Source organism: Leuresthes tenuis, unplaced genomic scaffold, assembly GCF_036924035.1.
Source record: "Leuresthes tenuis unplaced genomic scaffold, fLeuTen1.0.hap1 SCAF_12, whole genome shotgun sequence".
NCBI lineage: Eukaryota > Metazoa > Chordata > Actinopteri > Atheriniformes > Atherinopsidae > Leuresthes > Leuresthes tenuis.
In genome coordinates this window covers 11,903,673-11,931,452 of record NW_027325366.1, presented here as the reverse complement: position 1 = coordinate 11,931,452, position 27,780 = coordinate 11,903,673, and the positions used below count along the sequence as shown (strand labels likewise).

At 42.8% G+C, this 27,780-nt stretch overlaps 6 non-coding genes across 6 annotated transcripts; 2 read left to right on the top strand and 4 right to left on the bottom strand.

Annotated features, from left to right (window-relative positions):
• Nucleotides 1-11,233: 11,233 nt before the first annotated feature.
• On the top strand, nucleotides 11,234-11,347 carry LOC140265797 (U5 spliceosomal RNA). Its single transcript, XR_011906489.1, has one exon. It is a non-coding gene; the product is annotated as a U5 spliceosomal RNA (small nuclear RNA).
• A 316-nt stretch (nucleotides 11,348-11,663) lies between these two features.
• Nucleotides 11,664-11,854, top strand: LOC140320538 (U2 spliceosomal RNA). Its single transcript, XR_011918375.1, has one exon. It is a non-coding gene; the product is annotated as a U2 spliceosomal RNA (small nuclear RNA).
• A 2,335-nt stretch (nucleotides 11,855-14,189) lies between these two features.
• On the bottom strand, nucleotides 14,190-14,380 carry LOC140320465 (U2 spliceosomal RNA). The gene has a single exon (XR_011918313.1). It is a non-coding gene; the product is annotated as a U2 spliceosomal RNA (small nuclear RNA).
• Nucleotides 14,381-14,696: 316 nt separating this feature from the next.
• On the bottom strand, nucleotides 14,697-14,810 carry LOC140265796 (U5 spliceosomal RNA). The gene has a single exon (XR_011906488.1). It is a non-coding gene; the product is annotated as a U5 spliceosomal RNA (small nuclear RNA).
• A 2,269-nt stretch (nucleotides 14,811-17,079) lies between these two features.
• LOC140320575 (U2 spliceosomal RNA) lies at nucleotides 17,080-17,263 on the bottom strand. The gene has a single exon (XR_011918410.1). It is a non-coding gene; the product is annotated as a U2 spliceosomal RNA (small nuclear RNA).
• A 308-nt stretch (nucleotides 17,264-17,571) lies between these two features.
• On the bottom strand, nucleotides 17,572-17,685 carry LOC140265981 (U5 spliceosomal RNA). The gene has a single exon (XR_011906657.1). It is a non-coding gene; the product is annotated as a U5 spliceosomal RNA (small nuclear RNA).
• Between the last annotated feature and the right edge of the window lie 10,095 nt (nucleotides 17,686-27,780).

Genomic DNA, 27,780 nt, shown 5'->3' with positions numbered 1-27,780 from the left:
ATCAAACTGCACATGATCATAAGCGGGAGAGGAGGTGTTCAGCTGCAAGAAGGTGTGAATGTCTACCCATAATTACTGAAAAATGGGTAAGAAAGGGTTGCGAATGCCTAACCATACATCATCAAAAGAGGGAGCGGAGGTGTTCCGCTGTAAGACGGTGTGAATGTCCGACCATAGATGGTAAAAAGCGGGTAAGAAAAGGTTAAATTACCCGACTGTACACAATAAAAAGAGGGAGCGGAGTTGTTCAGCTAAGAGAAGGTGTGAAAGTCCACCCTTGGTTTGTAAAAAGCGGGTAAGAAAAGGTTCGTATGCCCGAATATACACCATCAAAAGCGGAAGCGGAGGTGTTCGGCTGCAAGATATTGTGAACGTCCGACCAAAGTTTGTAAAAAGCAGTTAAGAAAAGGTTCGAATATCCAACCAAACATAATCAAAAGCGGGAGCAGAGCTGTTCGACTGCAAGTAGGTGTGAATGTCAGATCATAATTTGCAAAAAGCTGATGAGAAAGGGTTGAGAATGCCCGACTATACACCATCAAATGCGGGAGCGGAGTTGTTCGGCTGTGAGTAGGTGTGAATCTCCGACCATAATTGCTGAAAAATGTGTTAGAAAAGGTAAGAATGCCGGTCCATACATCATCAAAAGCGAGAGAGGTTGTGTTCGGCTGCAAGTGGGTGTGACTGTTCGACTAAAGTTTGTAAAAAGTGGGTAAGACAAGGTGCGAATGCCTGACAATGTATGATCAAAAGCGGGAGCGGAGGTGTTCAGCTGCAAGAAGGTCTACATGTCCATCAATAATTGCTAGAAAACATGAAAGAAACTTTTCGAAAATCAAACCGCACATGATCATAATTTGGATAGGAGGTGTTCAGCTGCAAGGTGTGAATGTCCACCCATAATTCCTGAAAAATGGGCAAAAAAAAGGTGTGAATGCCCAACCATACATCATCAAAAGCAGGAGTGGAAGTGTTCGGCTACAAGAAGGTGTGAACGTCCAACCAAAATATGTAAAAAGCAGTTAAGAAAAGGTTCGAATATCCAACCAAACATAATCAAAAGCGGGAGCAGAGCTTTTCGACTGCAAGTAGGTGTGAATGTCAGATCATAATTTGCAAAAAGCTGATGAGAAAGGGTGAGAATGCCCGACTATACATCATCAAATGCGGGAGCGGAGTTGTTCGGCTGTGAGTAGGTGTGAATCTCCGACCATAATTGCTGAAAAATGTGTTAGAAAAGGTAAAAATGCCGGTCCATACATCATCAAAAGCGAGAGAGGTTGTGTTCGGCTGCAAGTAGGTGTGAATGTCCAGCCATAATTACTCACAAATGGGTAAGAAAAGGTAGTATTGCCAGACCATATATGATCAAAACAGGGAGCGGAGGTGGTTCAGCTGCAACAAGGTTTGAATGTCCGACTAAAGTTCAAATATATTAAAGAAAGCGGGAGGAGAGGTCTTCGGATGAGAGTGGTTGAAAATTTCCGACCATAATGTATAAAATGCGGTGAAAAAAAGGTGGGATAGAACACTAAAAGGTGGAGCGGAAGTGTTCGGCTGCAAGAAGGTGTGAATGTCCGACTATATTTGGTGAAAAGCAGGTGAAGCAAGGTCTGAATGCCCAACCTTACATCATCAAAAGCGAGATCAGAGGTGTTTGGCTGCAAGAAGGCCATAGTTTGCCAAAAGCGGGTAAGGTGCGAATGTCCGACTAAATATCAACAAAATTTTGGGCAGAGGTCTTCGGATGCAAGTGGGTGTGAATATCCAACCATACAAGTATGGTGGAGAGGAAGCTGTGAATAGCCGACCACAGTTTGGAAAAAGCGGGTAAGAAAAGGTTTGAATACCCGACTATACACCATCAAAAGAGGGAGCGGAGGTGTTCCGCTGTACGAAGGTGTGAATGTCCGACCATAGTTGGTAAAAAGCAGGTAAGAAAAGGTTAAAATACCCGACTGTACACAATCAATAGCGGGTTCGGATGTGTTCGGCTACAAGAAGGTGTGAAAGTCCGACCATGGTTTGTAAAAAGCGGGTAAGAAAAGGTGCGAATGTCCGACAATGTATGATCAAAAGAGAGAGCGGAGGTTTTCGGATACAAGAAGGTTTGAATGTCCCACCATATTTTGTAAAAAGCGGGTAAGAAAAGGTTCGAATGCCCGACTATACACCATCAAAAACGGGAGCAGAGGTGTTCCGCTGTAAGACGGTGTGAATGTCCGACCATAGTTGTTAAAAAGCGGGTAAGAAAAGGTTAAAATACCCGACTGTACACTATCAATAGCGGGAGCGGAGTTGTTCGGCTACAAGAAGGTGTGAAAGTCCGACCATGGTTTGTAAAAACCGGGAAGAAAAGGCTCGAAAGCCCGACTATACACCATCAAAAAGAAGGTTTGAATGTCCATCAATAATTGCTTTAAAACAAGAAAGTAAATTTTCGAATATCAAACCATACATGATCATAAGCGGGAGAGGAGGTGTTCCGCTGTAAGACGGTGTGAATGTCCGACCATAGTTGGTAAAAAGCGGGTAAGAAAAGGTTAAAATACCCGACTGTACACAATCAATAGCGGGAGCGGAGTTGTTCGGCTACTAAAAGGTGTGAAAGTCAAACCCTGGTTTGTAAAAAGCGGGTAAGAAAAGGTTCAAATGCCCGAACATACACCATCAAAAGAGGGAGTTGAGGTGTTCCGCTGTAAGAAGGTGTGAATGTCCGATCATAGTTGGTAAAAAGCGGGTAAGAAAAGGTTAAAATACCCGACTGTACACAATCAAAAGAGGGAGCGGAGTTGTTCAGCTAAGAGAAGGTGTGAAAGTCCACCCATGGTTTGTAAAAAGCGGGTAAGAAAAGGTTCGTATGCCCGAATATACACTATCAAAACCGGAAGCGTAGGTGTTCGGCTGCAAGAAGGTGTGAACGTCCGACCAAAGTTTGTAAAAAAGCAGTTAAGAAAAGGTTCGAATATCTAACCAAACATAATCAAAAGCGGGAGCAGAGCTGTTCGACTGCAAGTAGGTGTGAATGTCAGAGAATAATTTGCAAAAAGCTGATGAGAAAGGGTGAGAATGCCCGACTATACACCATCAAATGCGGTAGCGGAGTTGTTCGGCTGTGAGTAGGTGTGAATCTCCAACCATAATTGCTGAAAAATGTGTTAGAAAAGGTAAAAATGCCGGTCCATACATCATCAAAAGCGGGAGAGGTGGTGTTCGGCTGCAAGTAGGTGTGAATGTCCATTAATAATTGCTTTAAAACATGAAAGAAAATTTTCGAATATCAAACCTTACATGATCATAAGCGGGAGAGGAGGTGTTCAGCTGCAAGAAGATGTGAATATCCACCCATAATTACTGAAAAATGGGTAGGAAAAGATGCGAATGTCCAACCATAAATCATCAAAAGCAGGAGTGGAGTTGTTCAGCTACAAGAAGGTAGGAAAGTCCAACCATGGTTTGTAAAAAGCGGGTAAGAGAAGGTTCGAATACCCGAATATATACCATCAAAAGCGGAAGCGGGGGTGTTCGGCTGCAAGAAGGTGTGAACGTCCGACCAAAGTTTGTAAAAAGCAGTTAAGAAAAGGTTTGAATATCCAACCGAACATAATCAAAAGCGGGAGCAGAGCTGTTCGACTGCAAGTAGGTGTGAATGTCAGATCATAATTACTCACAAACGGGGGAAGAAAATGTAGTATTTCCAGACCACACATGATCAAAACAGGGAATGGAGGTGGTTCAGCTGCAAGGTGTGAATGTCTGACTAAAGTTTGTAAAAACCGTGTAAGACAAGGGGCGAATGCCCGACAATGTATCATCAAAAGAGGGAGCGGAGGTTTTCGGCTGCAAGGTCTGAATGTCCAACCATAATTTGTAAAAATCGGGGAAGAAAAGGCTCGAAAGCCCGACTATACACCATCAAAAGCGGGAGCAGAGGTGTTCAGGTGCAAGAAGGTCTGAATGTCCACCCATAATTACTGAAAAATGGGTAAGAAAAGGTGCGAAAGCCAAACCGCACATGATCATAAATGGATGAGAAGGTGTTCGACTGCAAGTAGGTGTGAATGTCCGACCATAGTTGGTAAAAAGCGGGTAAGAAAAGGTTAAAATACCCGACTGTACACAATCAATAGCGGGAGCGGAGTTGTTCGGCTACTAAAAGGTGTGAAAGTCAAACCCTGGTTTGTAAAAAGCGGGTAAGAAAAGGTTCAAATGCCCGAACATACACCATCAAAAGAGGGAGTTGAGGTGTTCCGCTGTAAGAAGGTGTGAATGTCCGATCATAGTTGGTAAAAAGCGGGTAAGAAAAGGTTAAAATACCCGACTGTACACAATCAAAAGAGGGAGCGGAGTTGTTCAGCTAAGAGAAGGTGTGAAAGTCCACCCATGGTTTGTAAAAAGCGGGTAAGAAAAGGTTCGTATGCCCGAATATACACTATCAAAACCGGAAGCGTAGGTGTTCGGCTGCAAGAAGGTGTGAACGTCCGACCAAAGTTTGTAAAAAAGCAGTTAAGAAAAGGTTCGAATATCTAACCAAACATAATCAAAAGCGGGAGCAGAGCTGTTCGACTGCAAGTAGGTGTGAATGTCAGAGAATAATTTGCAAAAAGCTGATGAGAAAGGGTGAGAATGCCCGACTATACACCATCAAATGCGGTAGCGGAGTTGTTCGGCTGTGAGTAGGTGTGAATCTCCAACCATAATTGCTGAAAAATGTGTTAGAAAAGGTAAAAATGCCGGTCCATACATCATCAAAAGCGGGAGAGGTGGTGTTCGGCTGCAAGTAGGTGTGAATGTCCATTAATAATTGCTTTAAAACATGAAAGAAAATTTTCGAATATCAAACCTTACATGATCATAAGCGGGAGAGGAGGTGTTCAGCTGCAAGAAGATGTGAATATCCACCCATAATTACTGAAAAATGGGTAGGAAAAGATGCGAATGTCCAACCATAAATCATCAAAAGCAGGAGTGGAGTTGTTCAGCTACAAGAAGGTAGGAAAGTCCAACCATGGTTTGTAAAAAGCGGGTAAGAGAAGGTTCGAATACCCGAATATATACCATCAAAAGCGGAAGCGGGGGTGTTCGGCTGCAAGAAGGTGTGAACGTCCGACCAAAGTTTGTAAAAAGCAGTTAAGAAAAGGTTTGAATATCCAACCGAACATAATCAAAAGCGGGAGCAGAGCTGTTCGACTGCAAGTAGGTGTGAATGTCAGATCATAATTACTCACAAACGGGGGAAGAAAATGTAGTATTTCCAGACCACACATGATCAAAACAGGGAATGGAGGTGGTTCAGCTGCAAGGTGTGAATGTCTGACTAAAGTTTGTAAAAACCGTGTAAGACAAGGGGCGAATGCCCGACAATGTATCATCAAAAGAGGGAGCGGAGGTTTTCGGCTGCAAGGTCTGAATGTCCAACCATAATTTGTAAAAATCGGGGAAGAAAAGGCTCGAAAGCCCGACTATACACCATCAAAAGCGGGAGCAGAGGTGTTCAGGTGCAAGAAGGTCTGAATGTCCACCCATAATTACTGAAAAATGGGTAAGAAAAGGTGCGAAAGCCAAACCGCACATGATCATAAATGGATGAGAAGGTGTTCGACTGCAAGTAGGTGTGAATGTAAGATCATAATTTGTAAAAAGCGTGTAAGAAAAGGTAAGAATGCCCAACCATAAATTATCAAAAGCGGCAGCAGAGTTTCGGCTGGTATTTATCAATGTCTAGATAGATTTCAACAAAAAACAACGTTGTACTTTGCAGTAAAAGAAAGTGCAAATCAAAAGTTCTAGGAATCCGAGAATAAGCTTATTTTCATGAGTTCTGCACGATTTCGGATTTTATGTATAAAATGAATTTCTTCACGCAAACTAAGTTAACACTGCTTTGTCCTTCATATATACCCATTTCTACATATATTTCAAGCATAAACTTCCTCATATTACCCTGAATGAGAAAGAGCCACACTTGTGATTAAGCCATACCTCCCTTTTGAGGAGTTCTGCATGATTTGGGATTTTATCTATAAAATTAATTCCTTCACTCAAACTATGTTAAAACGGCTTTTACCTTCATATTTATCAATGTCTCGATAGATTTAAACAAAAAAACAACGTTGTACTTTGCAATAATAGAAAGAGCAAATCAAAAGTTTTAGGAATCCGAGAATAAGCTTATTTTCATGAGTTCTGCACGATTTCGGATTTTATGTATAAAATTAATTCATTCACTCAAACCAAGTTAAAACTGCTTTTTCCTTCATATTTATCAATGTCTAGATCGACTTCAACAAAGAACAACATTGTATTTTGCAGTAGAAGAAAGAGCAAAACTGAAGGATCAGGAATCCGAGAATAAGCTTCTTTTCATACGTTCTGCATGATTTGGGATTTTATGTATAAAATGAATTCCTTCACTCAAACTAAGTTAACACTGCTTTGTCCTTCATATGTACCCATTTCTACATATATTTCAAGCATAAACTTCCTCATACTACCCTGAATGAGAAAGAACCACACTTGTGATTAAGCCATACGCCCCTTTTGAGGAGTTCTGCATGATTTGGGATTTTATCTATAAAATCAATTCCTTCACTCAAACTATGTTAAAACGGCTTTTACCTTCATATTTATCAATGTCTCGATAGATTTAAACAAAAAAACAACGTTGTACTTTGCAGTAAAAGAAAGAGCCAATCAAAAGTTTTAGGAATCCGAGAATAAGCTTATTTTCATGAGTTCTGCACGATTTCGGATTTTATGTATAAAATGAATTCATTCACTCAAACCAAGTTAAAACTGCTTTTTCCTTCATATTTATCAATGTCTAGATCGACTTCAACAAAGAACAACATTGTATTTTGCAGTAGAAGAAAGAGCAACACTGAAGGATCAGGAATCCGAGAATAAGCTTATTTTCTTATGGGCAAGTGGGAACTGCTTTGTCCTTCATATTTATCAATGTGTAGATGGATTTCAACTTCTTCTACTGCAAAGTCCAATGTTTTTCTTTGTTGAAGTCGATCTAGACATTGATGAATATGGAAGGACAAAGCAGTTTTAACTTGGTTTGAGCAAAGCAATTCATTTTATAGCAAAATCCGAAATCGTGCAGAACTCATGAAAGCAGGCTTACCCGCTTTTGGCAAACTATGGCCTTCTTGCAGCCAAACAACTCTGATCTTGCTTTTGATGATGTAAGGTTGGGCATTCAGACCTTGCTTCACCTGCTTTTCACCAAATATAGTCGGACATTCACACCTTCTTGCAGCCGAACACTTCCGCTCCACCTTTTATCTATCACACCTTTTTTTTCACTGCATTTTATACATTATGGTTGGAAATTTTCAACCACTTTCATCCGAAGACCTCTCCTCCCGCTTTTGTTAATATATTTGAACTTTAGTTTGACATTCAAACCTTCTTGCAGCTGAACCACCTCCGCTCCCTGTTTTGATCATATATGGTCTGGCAATACTACCCTTTCTTACCCGTTTGTGAGTAATTATGGCTGGACATTCACACCTACTTGCAGCCGAACACAACCTCTCTCGCTTTTGATGATGTATGGACCGGCATTTTTACCTTTTCTAACACATTTTTCAGCAATTATGGTCGGAGATTCACACCTACTCACAGCCGAACAACTCCGCTCCCGCATTTGATGGTGTATAGTTGGGCATTCTCACCCTTTCTCATCAGCTTTTTGCAAATTATGATCTGACATTCACACCTACTTGCAGTCGAACAGCTCTGCTCCCGCTTTTGATTATGTTTGGTTGGATATTCGAACCTTTTCTTAACTTCTTTTTACATATTTTGGTTGGACGTTCACACCTTCTTGTAGCCGAACACTTCCACTCCTGCTTTTGATGATGTATGGTTGGGCATTCACACCTTTTTTTTGCCCATTTTTCAGGAATTATGGGTGGAAATTCACACCTTGCAGCTGAACACCTCCTATCCCACTTATGATCATGTGCGGTTTGATTTTCGAAAAGTTTCTTTCATGTTTTCTAGCAATTATTGATGGACATGTAGACCTTCTTGCAGCCGAAAACCTCCGCTCCCTCTTTTGATCATACATTGTCGGGCATTCGCACCTTCTCTTACCCGCTTTTTACAAACCAGGGTCGGACTTTCACACCTTTTAGTAGCCGAACAACTCCGCTCCCGCTATTGATTGTGTACAGTCGGGTATTTTCACCTTTTCTTACCCGCTTTTTACCAACTATGGTCAGACATTCACACCTTCTTACAGTGGAACACCTCCGCTCCCTCTTTTGATGGTGTATGTTCGGGCATTCGAACCTTTTCTTACCCGCTTTTTACAAACTGTGGTCGGACATTAAAACCTTCTTGTAGCCGAACACATCCACTCCTGCTTTTGATGATGTATGGTTGCGCATTCGTACCTTTTCTTACCCATTTTGCAGTAATTATGGGTGGACATTCACACCTTTTTGCATTTTAACACCTCCTCTCCCGTTTTTGATCATGTGCGGTTTGATATTCGAAAATTCTCTTCCATGTTTTCTAGCAATTATTGATGGACATTCAGACCTTCTTGCAGCTGAACACCTCCGCTCCAGCTGTTGATGGTGTATAGTCGGGCTTTCGAGCCTTTTCTTCTCAGATTTTTACAAAATATGGATGGACATTCAGACCTTGTTTCAGCCGAAAACCTCCGCTCCCTCTTTTGATCATACATTTTCGGGCATTCGCACCTTTTCTTACCCGCTTTTTACAAACCATGGTCGGACTTTCACACCTTTTAGTAGCGGAACACTTCCGCTCTACCTTTTAGTGTTCTATGGGGTATTCACACCTTTTTTTTCACCGCATTTTATAGATTATGGTTGTAAATTCTCACCCACTCTTATCCGAAGACCTCTCCTCCTGCTTTGGTTAATATATAGTCGGGCATTCGAACCTTTTCTTACCCGCTTTTTACAAATTATGGTCGAACATTCACACCTACTTGCAGCCGAACACCTCCGCTCCCGCTTTTGATGGTGTATAGTGGGGCTTTCGAGCCTTTTCTTCCCCGGTTTTTACAAATTATGGTTGGACATTCAGACCTTGCAGCCGAAAACCTCCGCTCCCTCTTTTGATCATACATTGTCAGGCATTCGCACCTACTTGCAGCCGAATACTTCCGCTCCACCTTTTAGTGATGTATGGTTGGCATTTGCACCTTTTCTTACCCTTTCTTACCCTACTGATTGCTTAAGATTAAGTTGTTCTTTCTCAAACTACAACATTTTTTTAATTGTTGAAACTTGATTTGAAATGGATAAATAAGGAGGACAAACAGTTTTAAGTCAGGCTGATAGAAGGAATTAATTTTATAGCAAAATCTGTATTTCGTCATATGTCGAGAGATGCTTATTGCTGAAGAAGTTCTTTCTCATTCTATAAAGTACAACGTTGTTTATCGTTGAAACTTGATTAGACATGAATAAATATGAAGGACAAAGCAGTCTTAACTTGGTTTGAGTTAATGAATTCGTTTTATAGGAGAATCCGAATTCGTGCATAACTCATAAAATAGAGCTTATTTTCGGATTCCTGAAGAATGAGTCTGGTTCTTTCTCATAATACAAAGTTTGTTGTTTATTGTTGAAACTTCATCAGAAGTGAAGAAATAAATGAATGCCTATCAACAAATGTGGGATCTAAACTCTAGTGCTTCCTCTAAAATAATTTCCTTTCTCAATTCAGAAATGTGTGTGTGTAAGTCACAACACCCGTGACACCAAAACGGCTTTCTTTTCTCTACACTCTGCACTGTGAGCACACACACCAAATCAGAAAGGCTTTTTTCTCTCTTTTCTACATGATGGACTGTGGGGACACAAAACCGCTCTCTCTTTTTTTTTATCGTGTGCCAGGGCGTTGTCTCACGTATTAGATTGTGCTTAAGATACGAATGGGTTTGTCACATCAGAATCCATACATACTGATCCTCCCGTAATAAAATGGTCGGATCTTATCAAACACACTTTGTTTCTTGTGACAATCAAGTCAGCGAAACAGCGTATACACGTCAAGACACTGAATCAAGTTTGCCACAAGAACTCATAAGTTTGGCAGTATTGCTCTGCCGTCAGCAATCATACATCCATTTTATTTTCGTGAGACATGTGCAGGCACCTGTTCATCTACTGTTCTATCACTATGAATTAGTTTATCTATTATCAATAAGGATACTTCTACAACTACTCTATCAAAGTATGTCCGGACTTCTTACGTTGTCAGTTGCTATATATGAATAAGTGGGTAGCTACTGACAAGCATTAAGCATGTCACACAGCCCAAACATATAACATTTCAGGACACACCACACAGTTAACAACCACAGTGAAGCGTGTCAAAGCCCAAACATGTAACATTCAACAGGACACTTACACAACACATTCAAATCAAACAGTCAGACAACATACAAGAACATATACCCCAGCCGGCATTGCTCCCTGCCTATTTTCCTACAGCTCACTATGTGTGCGCACACCTTTATTCACAAACTCTTCAACTTATACTCTTTTACCGAAGCTGCTACAGCTCGATTGGCCGAATACCGAATAATCCTAATTCGGTGAATTTGACATCTGCCTTACATGTAACAGATTAGCGGTTTAGCAGTTTTAATTTAGTTTGAGTGAAGGAATTCATTTTATAGCAAAATCCGAAATCGTGAAGAACTCATGAAAGTAAGCTTATTCTCAGATTCCTGAAACTTTAGATTTGCTATTTCTTTTACTGCAAAGTACAACGTTGGTTTTTTTGTTTAAATCTTTCAAGACATGGTAAATATGAAGGACAAAGCAGTTTTAACATAGTTTGAGTGAAGGAATTCATTTTATTGATAAAATCCCAAGAGTCTGCTGAGAAAAGAGAGTGAATGCGAAGTAGACTTTAACACGGCTCTGGGAGCGAGCCGAGTGCGGGCTAACCGGGAGAATTGCTTGAAAGAAACGCGACACCGAATGAGCGATCAGAACAAAGCCTCAATACGGGATTCTCGTGGTGTTTTTGTTGCTGCCTTGTCTTTTGCACAGAGTAAAAGACAAGGCAGCCATCGAATAGGGCCCGATTGTTCCTACTTGGTCAGCCGAGGAGCAAGGGGGGGGGGGGGGGGGGGGGAGAGCAAGCGTCTCAACCAAGCAAAGCTCACCATGGGGCAGGTGGCTATGCCAACTAGCCTGATGCCCTGCTCCCGCAGTGACGGATAATCGTACTCTGGTTTCTCTTCATAACGTACAAGTCTTTCGCCTTTTACTAAAGACTTCTGTGGAGAGCAGCACTAATGAGTTGTTTCTATTTTTGGCAGGCTTTACCTTTGCGGGTGAAGCCCTTTCTGTCTGTGCAAAAGAAATCTTGTTACTGTGCAGAGTGACTTCTCTGAGTAGAGTCGCCTTACTTGTTGCGACTGTGCCGATGTTCGAAGCTGGAGTGCAAAGTTGTTGCTTGAATGGTGCTTGCTGGAGCGTGCGGGAGTGCAAAATTATACCATTTAAAAGGGCTGAAGAGTGCTCAGTGCAGCAGGTGGGCGGAGGTGCAAAGTGACACTCTGGCCACCTATGGCCATAAAAAGAACAGGGGTCTTAGCGGACAAGTGCGCATTGTGCCAGGAAGGGCCCTCGGACGTGAACCAGTGGACAGTTGTCGCTTCTCGGCCTTTTGGCTAAGATCAAGTGTAGTATCTGTTCTTATTTGTTTAATATCTGATATGTCCTCTATACGCGGACTACATATTAAATGGATTTTTAGCAATAGGAGTTGAAAAAGTAGCTTGCTCCGTTCACTCCAAGCATTGACCCCGTACTGCAGTGCCGCTGGGAACGGTGCGCTCTTCTCTACTCTTGTGAAAAAGCAAACAGCAGTGCAGGATGCAAGTTTCAGGGAGCCCAAGATGAAACTTTCTTTTAGTGTGCTGAGAAAATTGAGTGAATGCGGGTTGAGTGGGGTGGGGCGGGATGGGTACCTTCTGGGGGTACAGTAGCTCCCAGAATATGGTCGCTGCAGGCCCCGAGCCTGGTGGACATCAGGCCCTCCTGTCCTGTGTTGGCTCCCTTTTAAAAAGTACAGAACTTAGAACAGGTCTAGTCCCTGGCTTTCGGCAGAACTGTCTTCTTTACTTTTTTTTTTTTTTTCCCTTATCGTGTTCAGCATTATGGCAGCAGAATTGTAGTCTGAATACCTTTGATGCCAAACAGATTTGCTTTGCCAAGGGAAGTTTTATAAATGTAAAGCTCCCCTTGATGCCCATTTATTTATTTCTGTTTACAATATATGACATGTAATAGAACTGAACCGGACCGGGGGACAAGGAAAGAAGAAGAGGAAAGAAGAGAAAAACAGAACATACATCGCATACAACACAGCTGTGGATATAGATGACCTGAGACGACATGATAATACATCAACTGCTTAGCGACCATGCTACTGGACTAATGAATGTGGTTGTGTGTGTGTGAGAACATGCAACACCCATGGCACAGGACCTACATGATAACCGTGCTTAGTTATGAGTGTATAAGCGTACAGGGCCACAATCCACAGCCCCCCCAAGCAATCAGAAGCAGGCAGAGAGGGCCACAAGACCCAGGCCACCAGCAGCCCCCACAGAGCACAGAACCCAGGAAGCCCACCGCAGGGGCAACCACGCATCCACCCAGAAGACTGCAGAGGAAGCCCCCGGAAAGAGCCCCCATAAGCATAGGGCAGAGGCCCTCCGGGAGCCAGGGGCAACTGCCCACCGACGTCGCCAGGCCCCAGCCGCCCAGACATGGGCCGTGCACTGGATCCGGGCCCCAGGAGCCCGAGCGCCCCCAAACCCCCCGGCAGAGGCCCCACCCAATACCCAGGAGGACCAAGCGCCCCAGACAGCCACACAGTGGGTCAGCGCCTGCCCCAGCACCCCTGGCCAAGTGCCCTGGGAGTCAAGACGTGCCCACAGGTGGGTGAAGTCGCGAGCAGCGGAGAGAGGCCACGCCGCCCCCCCCCATCGGGAGAAGCACAGGCAGGCCAGGCGACAGCAAGTCCAAGATCCAGGCCCAATCATTACCACACACACTTTCATGTCCCATACATCCACACGTCCTCCCTCCCTCGACTCCGCTGGGGTGTAGTGCAGCGGGCACACCAGGGGGCCAGCAGCCCCCCAGCCACCACAGACCCCAAACCAGCAGAACAATTAATTAATCCTCCTGGCCCCTCCCGCCCCGAGCAGCAACCAGGAAGCAGGGGTGTGCGAAGAAGACCCCTCCCCTCACCCTTCTGGCTCTTCAATATTTTCTAATAGTGAGCAATTAAAATTGAGGGGCAGCCAAACTTGTAGAACTGGGAGCGTGGCCCTCTGGGCAGCCTACATACCCAAAGAGCCCCGCCCACCAGATGCCACTCAGTGTAACCACCCCCCAAGACCTAATGTGTGTGTGTGAGTGTGTTTGATAAGTAGTAATGTCTAAGGTGTAATTAAAACAGGGGTGGGAACTGCAGAGTGCAACTACTGCAGAGTCCACTACACCCCACCGAACACACACGCCCCCAAAACCCTTCATGTGTGAGTGTGTGCTGTGTACAGGAGCCAGAAGGGAGAGGGGTATGGGGATATACACTGGGGGCAGCCAGGGACTGGCTGCAATAGGCATCCCCGCTACCAGGGAGCCAACACAGGACAGGAGGGCCTGATGTCCACCAGGCTCGGGGCCTGCAGCGACCATATTCTGGGAGCTACTGTACCCCCAGAAGGTACCCATCCCGCCCCACCCCACTCAACCCAACCCCACTCCGGAAGACCTCTACAAAAAACAAACAAACAACAACAAAAAACAAACAAACAAACCACCCGGTCACACCAGTCGCAGCAGCCCGGGCCTGAGACCCACCATCACCCAGGCCCCCCCCAGGCCCCCCCTCAACAGGTGCGCTCTTGTGAAAAAGCAAACAGCGGCAGCAACAAAAACACAACGGGAACACCGTATTGAGGCTTTGTTCTGACCGCTCATTTGGTATGGCGTTTCTTTCAAGCAATTCTCCCGGTTAGCCCGCACTCGGCTCGCTCCCAGAGCTGTGTTAAAGTCTACTTCGCATTCACTCTCTTTTCTCAGCAGACTAAAAGAAAGTTTCATCTTGGGCTCCCTGAAACTTGCATCCTGCACCGCTGTTTGCTTTTTCACAAGAGTAGAGAAGAGCGCACTGTTCCCAGCGGCACTGCAGTACGGGGTCAATGCTTGGAGTGAACGGAGCAAGCTACTTTTTCAACTCCTATTGCTAAAAATCCATTTAATATGTAGTCCGCGTATAGAGGACATATCAGATATTAAACTGATAAGAACAGATACTACACTTGATCTTAGCCAAAAGGCCGAGAAGCGACAACTGTCCACTGGTTCACGTCCGAGGGCCCTTCCTGGCACAATGCGCACTTGTCCGCTAACACCCCTGTTCTTTTTATGGCCATAGGTGGCCAGAGTGTCACTTTGCACCTCCGCCCACCTGCTGCACTGAGCACTCTTCAGCCCTTTTAAATGGTATAACTTTGCACTCCCGCACGCTCCAGCAAGCACCATTCAAGCAACAACTTTGCACTCCAGCTTCGAACATCGGCACAGTCGCAACAAGTAAGGCGACTCTACTCAGAGAAGTCACTCTGCACAGTAACAAGATTTCTTTTACACAGACAGAAAGGGCTTCACCCGCAAAGGTAAAGCCTGCCAAAAATAGAAACAACTCATTAGTGCTGCTCTCCACAGAAGTCTTTAGTAAAAGGCGAAAGACTTGTACGTTATGAAGAGAAACCAGAGTACGATTATCCGTCACTGCGGGAGCAGGGCATCAGGCTAGTTGGCATAGCCACCTGCCCCATGGTGAGCTTTGCTTGGTTGAGACGCTTGCTCCCCCCCCCTTGCTCCTCGGCTGACCAACTAGGAACAATCGGGCCCTATTCGATGGCTGCCTTGTCTTTTACTCTGTGCAAAAGACAAGGCAGCAACAAAAACACCACGAGAATCCCGTATTGAGGCTTTGTTCTGATCGCTCATTCGGTGTCGCGTTTCTTTCAAGCAATTCTCCCGGTTAGCCCACACTCGGCTCGCTCCCATAGCCGTGTTAAAGTCTACTTCGCATTCACTCTCTTTTCTCAGCAGACTCTTGGGATTTTATCAATAAAATGAATTCCTTCACTCAAACTATGTTAAAACTGCTTTGTCCTTCATATTTACCATGTCTTGAAAGATTTAAACAAAAAAAACAACGTTGTACTTTGCAGTAAAAGAAATAGCAAATCTAAAGTTTCAGGAATCCGAGAATAAGCTTACTTTCATGAGTTCTTCACGATTTCGGATTTTGCTATAAAATGAATTCCTTCACTCAAACTAAATTAAAACTGCTAAACCGCTAATCTGTTACATGTAAGGCAGATGTCAAATTCACCGAATTAGGATTATTCGGTATTCGGCCAATCGAGCTGTAGCAGCTTCGGTAAAAGAGTATAAGTTGAAGAGTTTGTGAATAAAGGTGTGCGCACACATAGTGAGCTGTAGGAAAATAGGCAGGGAGCAATGCCGGCTGGGGTATATGTTCTTGTATGTTGTCTGACTGTTTGATTTGAATGTGTTGTGTAAGTGTCCTGTTGAATGTTACATGTTTGGGCTTTGACACGCTTCACTGTGGTTGTTAACTGTGTGGTGTGTCCTGAAATGTTATATGTTTGGGCTGTGTGACATGCTTAATGCTTGTCAGTAGCTACCCACTTATTCATATATAGCAACTGACAACGTAAGAAGTCCGGACATACTTTGATAGAGTAGTTGTAGAAGTATCCTTATTGATAATAGATAAACTAATTCATAGTGATAGAACAGTAGATGAACAGGTGCCTGCACGTCTCACGAAAATAACATGGGTGTATGATTGCTGACGGCAGAGCAATACTGCCAAACTTATGAGTTCTTGTGGCAAACTTGATTCAGTGTCTTGACGTGTATACGCTGTTTCGCTGACTTGATTGTCACAAGAAACAAAGTGTGTTTGATAAGATCCGACCATTTTATTACGGGAGGATCAGTATGTATGGATTCTGATGTGACTGATAAACCCATTCGTATCGTAAGCACAATCTAATACGTGAGACAACGCCCTGGCACACGATAAAAAAAAAAAAGAGAGAGCGGTTTTGTGTCCCCACAGTCCATAATGTAGAAAAGAGAGAAAAAAGCCTTTCTGATTTGGTGTGTGTGCTCATAGTGCAGAGTGTAGAGAAAAGAAAGCCGTTTTGGTGTCACGGGTGTTGTGACTTACACACACACATTTCTAAATTGAGAAAGGAAATTATTTTAGAGGAAGCACTAGAGTTTAGATCCCACATTTGTTGATAGGCATTCATTTATTTCTTCACTTCTGATAAAAATGATAAGACTGACCTAAAGAATTGGAGGCCCATCACACTTTTAAACTTTGACTGTAAACTTTTTAGCAAGGTTTTAACGACACGGATGTCCTCTGTTTTAGAGGAGGTAATTCACCCAGACCAGGCTTGTGCCATCTCAGAGAGACAACTCACCGACAGCCTCGTACTGATTCGAGACATCATTGATTACGCTAGAGACAGAAACACCCGGCTTGTCATCTTAAATTTAGACTTTGAAAAAGCTTTTGATCGGGTCTCGCATCAATATCTCTTTCAGGTGTTGCAGCCATCGAATAGGGCCCGATTGTTCCTACTTGGTGAGATTTGCTTGGTTGAGACGCTTGCTCCCCCCCCTTTCCCCTCGGCTGACCAAGTAGGAACAATCGGGCCCTATTCGATGGCTGCCTTGTCTTTTACTCTGTGCAAAAGACAAGGCAGCCACAAACACCACGGGAACACCGTATTGAGGCTTTGTTCTGACCACTCATTCGGTGTCGCGTTTCTTTCAAGCAATTCTCCCGGTTAGCCTACACTCGGCTCGCTCCCAGAGCTGTGTTAAAGTCTACTTTGCATTCACTCTCTTTTCTCAGCAGATTAAAAGAAAGTTTCATCTTGGGCTCCCTGAAACTTCCATCCTGCACCGCTGTTTGCTTTTTCACAAGAGCAGAGAAGAGCGCACCGTCCCCAGCGGCACTGCAGTACTGGGTCGATGCTTGGAGTGAACGGAGCAAGCTTCTTTTTCAACTCCTATTCTTAAAAATCCATTTAATATGTAGTCCTTGTATAGAGGACATATTAAACTGATAAGAACAGATACTACACTTGATCTTAGCCAAAAGGCCGAGAAGCGATAACGGTCCACTGTTTCAGGTCCGAGGGCCCTTGCTGGCACAATGCGCACTTGTAGCAGTGTTCTTTTTATGGCCATAGGTGGCCAGAGTGTCACGTTGCACCTCCGCCCATCCGCTGCACTGAGCACTCTTCATCCCTTTTAAATGGTATAACTTTGCAATCCCGCATGCTCCAGCAAGCACCATTCAAGCAACAACTTTGCACTCCAGCTTCGAACATCGGCACAATCGCAACAAGTAAGGCGACTCTACTCAGAGAAGTCACTCTGCACAGTAACAAGATTTCTTTTGCACAGACAGAAAGGGCTTCACCCGCAAAGGTAAAGCCTGCCAAAAATAGAAACAACTCATTAGTGCTGCTCTCCACGAAAGTCTTTAGTAAAAGGCGAAAGACTTGTATGTTATGAAGAGAAACCAGAGTACGATTATCCGTCACTGCGGGAGCAGGGCATCAGGCTAGTTGCCATAGCCACCTGCCCCATGGTGAGCGTTGCTTGGTTGAAACGCGTGCCCCTGTGCAATCGACAAGGCAGCAACAAAAACACCACGGGAACACCGTATTGAGGCTTTGTTCTGACCGCTCATTCGGTGTCGCGTTTCTTTCAAGCAATTCTCCCGGTTAGCCCGCACTCGGCTCGCTCCCAGAGCCGTGTTAAAGTCTACTTCGCATTCACTCTCTTTTCTCAGCAGACTCTTGGGATTTTATCTATAAAATGAATTCCTTCAATCAAACTATGTTAAAACTGCTTTGTCCTTCATATTTACCATGTCTAGAAAGATTTAAACAAAAAAAAAACAACGATGTACTTTGCAGTAAAAGAAAGAGCAAATCTAAAGTTTCAGGAATCCGAGAATAAGCTTACTTTCATGAGTTCTTCACGATTTCGGATTTTGCTATAAAATGAATTCCTTCACTCAAACTAAATTAAAACTGCTAAACCGCTAATCTGTTACATGTAAGGCAGATGTCAAATTCACCGAAATAGGATCTAAGGGTATTCGGCCAATCGAGCTGTAGCAGCTTTGGTAAAAGAGTATAAGTTGAAGAGTTTGTGAATAAAGGTGTGCGCACACATAGTGTGCTGTACGAAAATAGGCAGGGAGCAATGCCGGCTGGGGTATATGTTCTTGTATGTTGTCTGACTGTTTGATTTGAATGTGTTGTGTAAGTGTCCTGTTGAATGTTACATGTTTGGGCTTTGACACTTCACTGTGGTTGTTAACTGTGTGGTGTGTCCTGAAATGTTATATGTTTGGGCTGTGTGACATGCTTAATGCTTGTCAGTAGCTACCCACTTATTCATATATAGCAACTGACAACATAAGAAGTCTGGACATACTTTGATAGTAGTTGTAGAAGTATCCTTATTGATAATAGATAAACTAATTCATAGTGATAGAAAAGTAGATGAACAGGTGCCTGCACATGTCTCACGAAAATAAAATGGATGTATGATTGCTGACGGCAAAGCAATACTGCCAAACTTATGAGTTCTTGTGGCAAACTTGATTCAGTGACTTGACGTGTATACGCTGTTTCGCTGACTTGATTGTCACAAGAAACAAAGTGTGTTTGATAAGATCCAACCATTTTATTACGGGAGGATCAGTATGTATGGATTCTGATGTGACTGATAAACCCATTCGTATCGTAAGCATAATCTAATACGTGAGACAACGCCCTGGCACACAATCAAAAAAAAAAAAGAGAGAGCGGTTTTGTGTCCCCACAGTCCATAATGTAGAAAAGAGAGAAAAAAGCCTTTCTGATTTGGTGTGTGTGCTCACAGTGCAGAGTGTAGAGAAAAGAGAGAAAAGAAAGCCGTTTTGGTGTCACGGGTGTTGTGACTTAGACACACACATTTCTGAATTGAGAAAGGAAATTATTTTAGAGGAAGCACTAGAGTTTAGATCCCACATTTGTTGATAGGCATTCATTTATTTCTTCACTTCTGATGAAGTTTCAACAATAAACAACAAACTTTGTATTATGAGAAAGAACCAGACTCATTCTTCAGGAATCCGAAAATAAGCTCTATTTTACGAGTTATGCACGAATTCGGATTCTCCTATAAAACGAATTCCTTAACTCTAACCAAGTTAAGACTGCTTTGTCCTTCATATTTATTCATGTCTAATCAAGTTTCAACGATAAACAACGTTGTACTTTGTAGAATGAGAAAGAACTTCTTCAGCAATAAGCATCTCTCGACATATGACGAAATACAGATTTTGCTATAAAATTAATTCCTTCTATCAGCCTGACTTAAAACTGTTTGTCCTCCTTATTTATCCACTTCAAATCAAGTTTCAACAATTAAAAAAATGTTGTAGTTTGAGAAAAAACAACTTAATCTTAAGCAATCAGTAGGGTAAGAAAGGGTAAGAAAAGGTGCAAATGCCAACCATACATCACTAAAAGGTGGAGCGGAAGTATTCGGCTGCAAGTAGGTGCGAATGCCTGACAATGTATGATCAAAAGAGGGAGCGGAGGTTTTCGGCTACAAGGTCTGAATGTCCAACCATAATTTGTAAAAACCGGGGAAGAAAAGGCTAGAAAGCCCGACTATACACCATCAAAAGTGGGAGCGGAGGTGTTCGGCTGCAAGTAGGTGTGAATGTTCGACCATAATTTGTAAAAAGCGGGTAAGAAAAGGTTCGAATGCCCGACTATATATTAACCAAAGCAGGAGGAGAGGTCTTCGGATAAGAGTGGGTGAGAATTTACAACCATAATCTATAAAATGCGGTGAAAAAAAAGGTGTCAATACCCCATAGAACACTAAAAGGTAGAGCGGAAGTGTTCGGCTGCAAGAAGGTGTGAATGTCTGACCATAGTTTGTAAAAAGCGGGTAAGAAAAGGTTCGAATGCCCGAACATACACCATCAAAGGAGGGAGCGGAGGTGTTCCGCTGTAAGAAGGTGTGAATGTCCGACCATAGTTGGCAAAAAGCAGGTAAGAAAAGGTTAAAATACCCGATTGTACACAATCAATAGCGGGAGCAGAGTTGTTCCGCTACTAAAAGGTGTGAAAGTCCGACCATGGTTTGTAAAAAGCGGGTAAGAAAAGGTGCGAATGCCCGACAATGTATGATCAAAAGAGGGAGCGGAGGTTTTCGGCTGAAACAAGGTCTGAATGTCCATCCATATTTTGTAAAAATCTGGGAAGAAAAGGCTCGAAAGCCCGACTATACACCATCAACAGCTGGAGTGGAGGTGTTCAGCTGCAAGAAGGTCTGAATGTCCATCAATAATTGCTAGAAAACATGGAAGAGAATTTTCGAATATCAAACCGCACATGATCATAAGCGGCAGAGGAGGTGTTCAAATGCAAGAAGGTGTGAATGTCCACCCATAATTACTGCAAAATGGGTAAGAAAAGGTACGAATGCCCAACCATACATGATCCTAACAGGGAGCGGAGGTGTTTGGCTGCGACAAGGTGTGTATGTCCACCCATAATTAATGAAAAGCGGGCAACAAGTAGGTTTGAATACCCATCATCAAAAGCAGGAGTGGATGTGTTCGAATACAAGAAGGTTAGAATGTCTGACCATAGTTTGTAAAAAGCGGGTAAGAAAAGGTTCGAATGCCCAAACATACACCATCAAAGGAGGGAGCGGAGGTGTTCCGCTGTAAGAAGGTGTGAATGTCCAACCATAATTGGCAAAAAGCAGGTAAGAAAAGGTTAAAATACCCTATTGTACACAATCAATAGCGGGAGCAGAGTTGTTCCACTACTAAAAGGTGTGAAAGTCGGACCATGAATTGTAAAAAGCGGGTAAGAAAAGGTGCGAATGCCCGACAATGTATGATCAAAAGAGGGAGCGGAGGTTTTCGGCTGAAAGAAGGTCTGAATGTCCATCCATAATTTGTAAAAATCGGGGAAGAAAAGGCTCGAAAGCCCGACTATACACCATCAACAGCTGGAGCGGAGGTGTGAAGCTGCAAGAAGGTCTGAATGTCCATCAATAATTGCTAGAAAACATGGAAGAGAATTTTCGAATATCAAACCGCACATGATCATAAGCGGGAGAGGAGGTGTTAAAATGCAAAAAGGTGTGAATGTCCACCCATAATTACTGCAAAATGGGTAAGAAAAGGTACGAATGCCCAACCATACATCATCAAAAGCAGGAGTGGATGTGTTCGGCTACAAGAAGGTTTTAATGTCCGACCATAGTTTGTAAAAAGCGGGTAAGAAAAGGTTCGAATGCCCGAACATACACCATCAAAAGAGGGAGCGGAGGTGTTCCACTGTAAGAAGGTGTGAATGTCTGACCATAGTTGGTAAAAAGCGGGTAAGAAAAGGTGAAAATACCCGACTGTACACAATCAATAGCGGGAGCGGAGTTGTTCGGCTACTAAAAGGTGTGAAAGTCCGACCCTGGTTTGTAAAAAGCGGGTAAGAGAAGGTGCGAATGCCCGACAATGTATGATCAAAAGAGGGAGCGGAGGTTTTCGGCTGCAAGAAGGTCTGAATGTCCAACAATAATTTTGTAAAAACCGGGGAAGAAAAGGCTCGAAAGCCCGACTATAAATCATCAAAAGCGGGAGCGGAGGTGTTCAGCTGCAAGAAGGTCTGAATGTCCATCAATAATTGCTAGAAAACATGAAAGAAAATTTTCGAATATCAAACCACACATCATCATAAGCGGGAGAGGAGGTGTTCAGCTGCAAGAAGGTGTGAATGTCCGACCATAGTTTGTAAAAAATGGGTAAGAAAAGGTGAGAATGCTCAACCATACATCATCAAAAGCAGGAGTGGATGTGTTCGGCTAAAAGAAGGTTTGAATGTCCGACCATAGTTCGTAAAATGCGGGTAAGAAAAGGTTCGAATGCCCGAACATACACCATCAAAAGAGGGAGCGGAGGTGTTCCGCTGTAAGACGGTGTGAATGTCCAACAATAGTTGGTAAAAAGCGGGTAAGAAAAGGTTAAATTACCCGACTGTACACAATCAAAAGAGGGAGCGGAGTTGTTCAGCTAAGAGGTGTGAAAGTCCGACCTTGGTTTGTAAAAAGCGGGTAAGAAAAGGTTCGTATGCCCGAATATACACCATCAAAAGCGGAAGCGGAGGTTTTCGGCTGCAAGATATTGTGAACGTCCGACCAAAGTTTGTAAAAAGCAGTTAAGAAAAGGTTCGAATATCTAACCAAACATAAGAATGAGTCTTTTCCGCTGTAGAATGCCCGACTATAGACCATCAAATGCGGGAGCGGAGGTGTTCGGCTCTGAGTAGGTGTGAATGTCCGACCGTAATTGCTGAAGAATGTGTTAGAAAAGGTAAGAATGCTGGACCATACATCATCCAAAGCGGTAGAGGTGGTGTTCGGCTGCAAAAAGGTGTGACTGTTCGACTAAAGTTTGTAAAAAGTGGGTAAGACAAGGTGCGAATGCCTGACAATGTATGATCAAAAGCGGGAGCGGAGGTGTTCAGCTGCAAGAAGGTCTACATGTCCATCAATAATTGCTAGAAAACATGAAAGAAACTTTTCGAAAATCAAACCGCACATGATCATAAGTGGGATAGGAGGTGTTCAGCTGCAAGGTGTGAATGTCCACCCATAATTCCTGAAAAATGGGCAAAAAAAAGGTGTGAATGCCCAACCATACATCATCAAAAGCAGGAGTGGAAGTGTTCGGCTACAAGAAGGTGTGAACGTCCAACCAAAATATGTAAAAAGAAGTTAAGAAAAGGTTCGAATATCCAACCAAACATAATCAAAAGCGGGAGCAGAGCTGTTCGACTGCAAGTAGGTGTGAATGTCAGATCATAATTTGCAAAAAGCTGATGAGAAAGGGTGAGAATGCCCGACTATACATCATCAAATGCGGGAGCGGAGTTGTTCGGCTGTGAGTAGGTGTGAATCTCCGACCATAATTGCTGAAAAATGTGTTAGAAAAGGTAAAAATGCCGGTCCATACATCATCAAAAGCGAGAGAGGATGTGTTCGGCTGCAAGTAGGTGTGAATGTCCAGCCATAATTACTCACAAACGGGTAAGAAAAGGTAGTATTACCAGACCATATATGATCAAAACAGGGACCGCAGTGGTTCAGCTGCAAGAAGGTTTGAAGAGGTTTTCGGATGCAAGTGGGTGTGAATATCCCACCATACAAGTATGGTGGAGAGGAAGCTGTGAATAGCCGACCATAGTTTGGAAAAAGCGGGTAAGAAAAGGTTTGTATGCCCGAACATACACCATCAAAAGAGGGAGCGGAGGTGTTCCGCTGTACAAAGGTGTGAATGTCCGACCATACTTGGTAAAAAGCGGGTAAGAAAAGGTTAAAATACCCTGCTGTACACAATCAATAGCGGGAGCGGATGTGTTCGGCTACAAGAAGGTGTGACAGTCCGACCATGGTTTTTAAAAAGTGGGTAAGAAAAGGTGCGAATGTCCGACAATGTATGATCAAAAGAGAGAGCGGAGGTTTTCGGATACACGAAGGTTTGAATGTCCTACCATAGTTTGTAAATAGCGGGTAAGAAAAGGTTTGAATGCCCGACTATACACCATAAAAAGCGGGAGCGGAGGTTTTCCGCTGTAAGACGGTGTGAATGTCCGACCATAGTTGGTAAAAAGCGGGTAAGAAAAGGTTAAAATACCCGACTGTACACAATCAATAGCGGGAGCGGAGTTGTTCGGCTACAAGAAGGTGTAAAAGTCCGACCATGGTTTGTAAAAAGCAGTTAAGAAAAGGTTCGAATATCCAACCAAACATAATCAAAAGTGGGAGCAGAGCTGTTCGACTGCAAGTAGGTGTGAATGTCCAGCCATAATTACTCACAAACGGGGGAAGAAAAGGTAGTATTGCCAGACCATACATGATCAAAACAGGGAGCGGAGGTTCAGCTGCAAGGTGTGAATGTCTGACTATAGTTTGTAAAAAGCGGGTAAGACAAGGTGCGAATGCCCAACAATGTATGATCAAAAGAGAGAGCGGAGGTGTTCGGCTGCAAGGTCTGAATGTCCAACCATAATTTGTAAAAACCGGGTAAGAAAAGGCTCGAAAGCCCGACTATACATCATCAAAAGCGGGAGCGGAGGTGTTCAGCTGCAAGAAGGTGTGAATGTTCGACTAAAGTTTGTAAAAAGCTGGTAAGACAAGGAGCGATGTCCCGACATTGTATGATCAAAAGCGGGAGCGGAGGTGTCCAGCTGTGAGTAGGTGTGAATGTCCGACCATAATTGCTGAAAAATGTGTTAGAAAAGGTAAGAATACTGGACCATACATCATCAAAAGCGGGAGAGGTGGTGTTCGGCTGCAAGAAGGTGTGAAAGTCCGACAATGGTTTGTAAAAAGCGGGTAAAAAAAGGTTCGAATGCCCGAATATACATCATCAAAAGCGGAAGCGGAGGTTTTCGGATGCAAGAAGGTGTGAACGTCCGACCAAAGTCTGTAAAAAGCAGTGAAAAGCGAGAAAAAGCTTTTCGTGAGTTCTACATGATTTGGGATTTTGCTTATAAAATGCATTACTTCACTCAAACTATGTTAAAACTGATTTGTCCTTCATATTTACCATGTCTAGAAATATTTAAACAAAAAAACAACGTTGTACTTTGCAGTAAAAGAAAGAGCAAATCTAAAGTTTAAGGAATCCGAGTATAAGCCTGCTTTCATGAGTTCTGCACGATTTCGGATTTTGCTATAAAATGAATTGCTTTGCTCAAACCAAGTTAAAACTGCTTTGTCCTTCCATATTCATCAATCTAGATCGACTTCAACAAAGAAAAACATTGGACTTTGCAGTAGAAGAAGTTGAAATCCATCTACACATTGATAAATATGAAGGAAAAAGCAGTTCCCACTTGCCCATAAGAAAATAAGCTTATTTTCGGATTCCTGATCCTTCAGTGTTGCTCTTTCTTCTACTGCAAAATACAATGTTGTTCTTTGTTGAAGTCGATCTAGACATTGATAAATATGAAGGAAAAAGCAGTTTTAACTTGGTTTGAGTGAATGAATTCATTTTATACATAAAATCCGAAATCGTGCAGAACTCATGAAAATAAGCTTATTTCTCGGATTCCTAAAACTTTTGATTGGCTCTTTCTTTTACTGCAAAGTACAACGTTGTTTTTTTGTTTAAATCTATCGAGACATTGATAAATATGAAGGTAAAAGCCGTTTTAACATAGTTTGAGTGAAGGAATTGATTTTATAGATAAAATCCCAAATCATGCAGAACTCCTCAAAAGGGGCGTATGGCTTAATCACAAGTGTGGTTCTTTCTCATTCAGGGTAGTATGAGGAAGTTTATGCTTGAAATATATGTAGAAATGGGTACATATGAAGGACAAAGCAGTGTTAACTTAGTTTGAGTGAAGGAATTCATTTTATACATAAAATCCCAAATCATGCAGAACGTATGAAAAGAAGCTTATTCTCGGATTCCTGATCCTTCAGTTTTGCTCTTTCTTCTACTGCAAAATACAATGTTGTTCTTTGTTGAAGTCGATCTAGACATTGATAAATATGAATGAAAAAGCAGTTTTAACTTGGTTTGAGTGAATGAATTCATTTTATACATAAAATCCGAAATCGTGCAGAACTCATGAAAATAAGCTTATTTCTCGGATTCCTAAAACTTTTGATTGGCTCTTTCTTTTACTGCAAAGTACAACGTTGTTTTTTTCTTTAAATCTATCGAGACATTGATAAATATGAAGGTAAAAGCCGTTTTAACATAGTTTGAGTGAAGGAATTGATTTTATAGATAAAATCCCAAATCATGCAGAACTCCTCAAAAGGGAGGTATGGCTTAATCACAAGTGTGGCTCTTTCTCATTCAGGGTAATATGAGGAAGTTTATGCTTGAAATATATGTAGAAATGGGTACATATGAAGGACAAAGCAGTGTTAACTTAGTTTGCGTGAAGAAATTCATTTTATACATAAAATCCGAAATCGTGCAGAACTCATGAAAATAAGCTTATTCTCGGATTCCTAAAACTGCACTTTCTTTTACTGCAAAGTACAACGTTGTTTTTTGTTGAAATCTATCATTGATAAATACCAGCCGAAACTCTGCTGCCGCTTTTGATAATTTATGGTTGGGCATTCTTACCTTTTCTTACCCACTTTTTACAAATTATGATCTTACATTCACACCTACTTGCAGTCGAACACCTTCTCATCCACTTATGATCATGTGCGGTTGGGCTTTCGCACCTTTTCTTACCCATTTTTCAGTAATTATGGGTGGACATTCAGACCTTCTTGCAGCCGAAAACCTCCGCTCCTCTTTTGATCATACATTGTCGGGCATTCACACCTTGTCTTACCCGCTTTTTACAAACTTTAGTCGGACATTCAAACCTTCTTGCAGCTGAACCACCTCCGCTCCCTGTTTTGATCATATATGGTCTGGCAATAGTACCTTTTCTTACCCGTTTGTGAGTAATTATGGCTGGACATTCACACCTTCTTGCAGCCGAACAAAACCTCTCCCGCTTTTGATGATATATGGTCCGGCATTTTTACCTTTTCTAACACATTTTTCAGCAATTATGGTCGGACATTCACACCTACTCACAGACGAACACCTCCGCTCCCACATTTGATAGTGTATAGTCGGGCATTCTCACCCTTTCTCATCAGCTTTTTGCAAATTATGATCTGATATTCACACCTACTTGCAGTCGAAAAACTCTGCTCCCGCTTTTGATTATGTTTGGTTGGATATTCGAACATTTTCTTAATGCTTTTTACAAACTTTGGTCGGACGTTCACACCGTCTTGCAGCCGAACACCTCCGCTTCCGCTTTTGATGGTGTATAGTCGGGCATTCGAGCCTTTTCTTACCCACCTATTACTTACTATGGTCGGACATTCAAACCTTCTTGTAGCCGAACACATCCGCTCCTGCTTTTGATGATGTATGATTTGGCATTCGCACCTTTTCTTACCCATTTTTCAGTAATTATTTCGGACATTCAGACCTTCTTGCAACTGAACACCTCTGCTCCCGCTTTTGATGGTTTATAGTCGGGCTTTCGAGCCTTTTCTTCCCCGATTTTTACAAATTATGGTTGGACATTCAGACCTTGCAGCCGAAAACCTCCACTCCCTCTTTTGATCATACATTGTCGGTCATTCGCCCCTTGTCTTACACGGTTTTTACAAACTTTAGTCAGACATTCACACCTTGCAGCTGAACCACCTCCATTCCCTGTTTTGATCATGTGTGGTCTGGAAATACTACCTTTTCTTCCCCCGTTTGTGAGTAATTATGGCTGGACATTCACACCTACTTGCAGCCGAAAAACCACCACTCCCGCTTTTGTTGATGTATTGTCTGGAATTCTAGTCTTTTCTATCACATTTTTCAGCAATTATGATCTGACATTCACACCTACTTGCAGTCGAACAGCTCTGCTCCCGCTTTTGATTATGTTCGGTTGGATATTCAAACCTTTTCTTAACTGCTTTTTACAAACTTTGGTCGGACGTTCACACCTTCTTGCAGCCGAACACCCCCGCTTCCGCTTTTGATGGTGTATATTCGGGTATT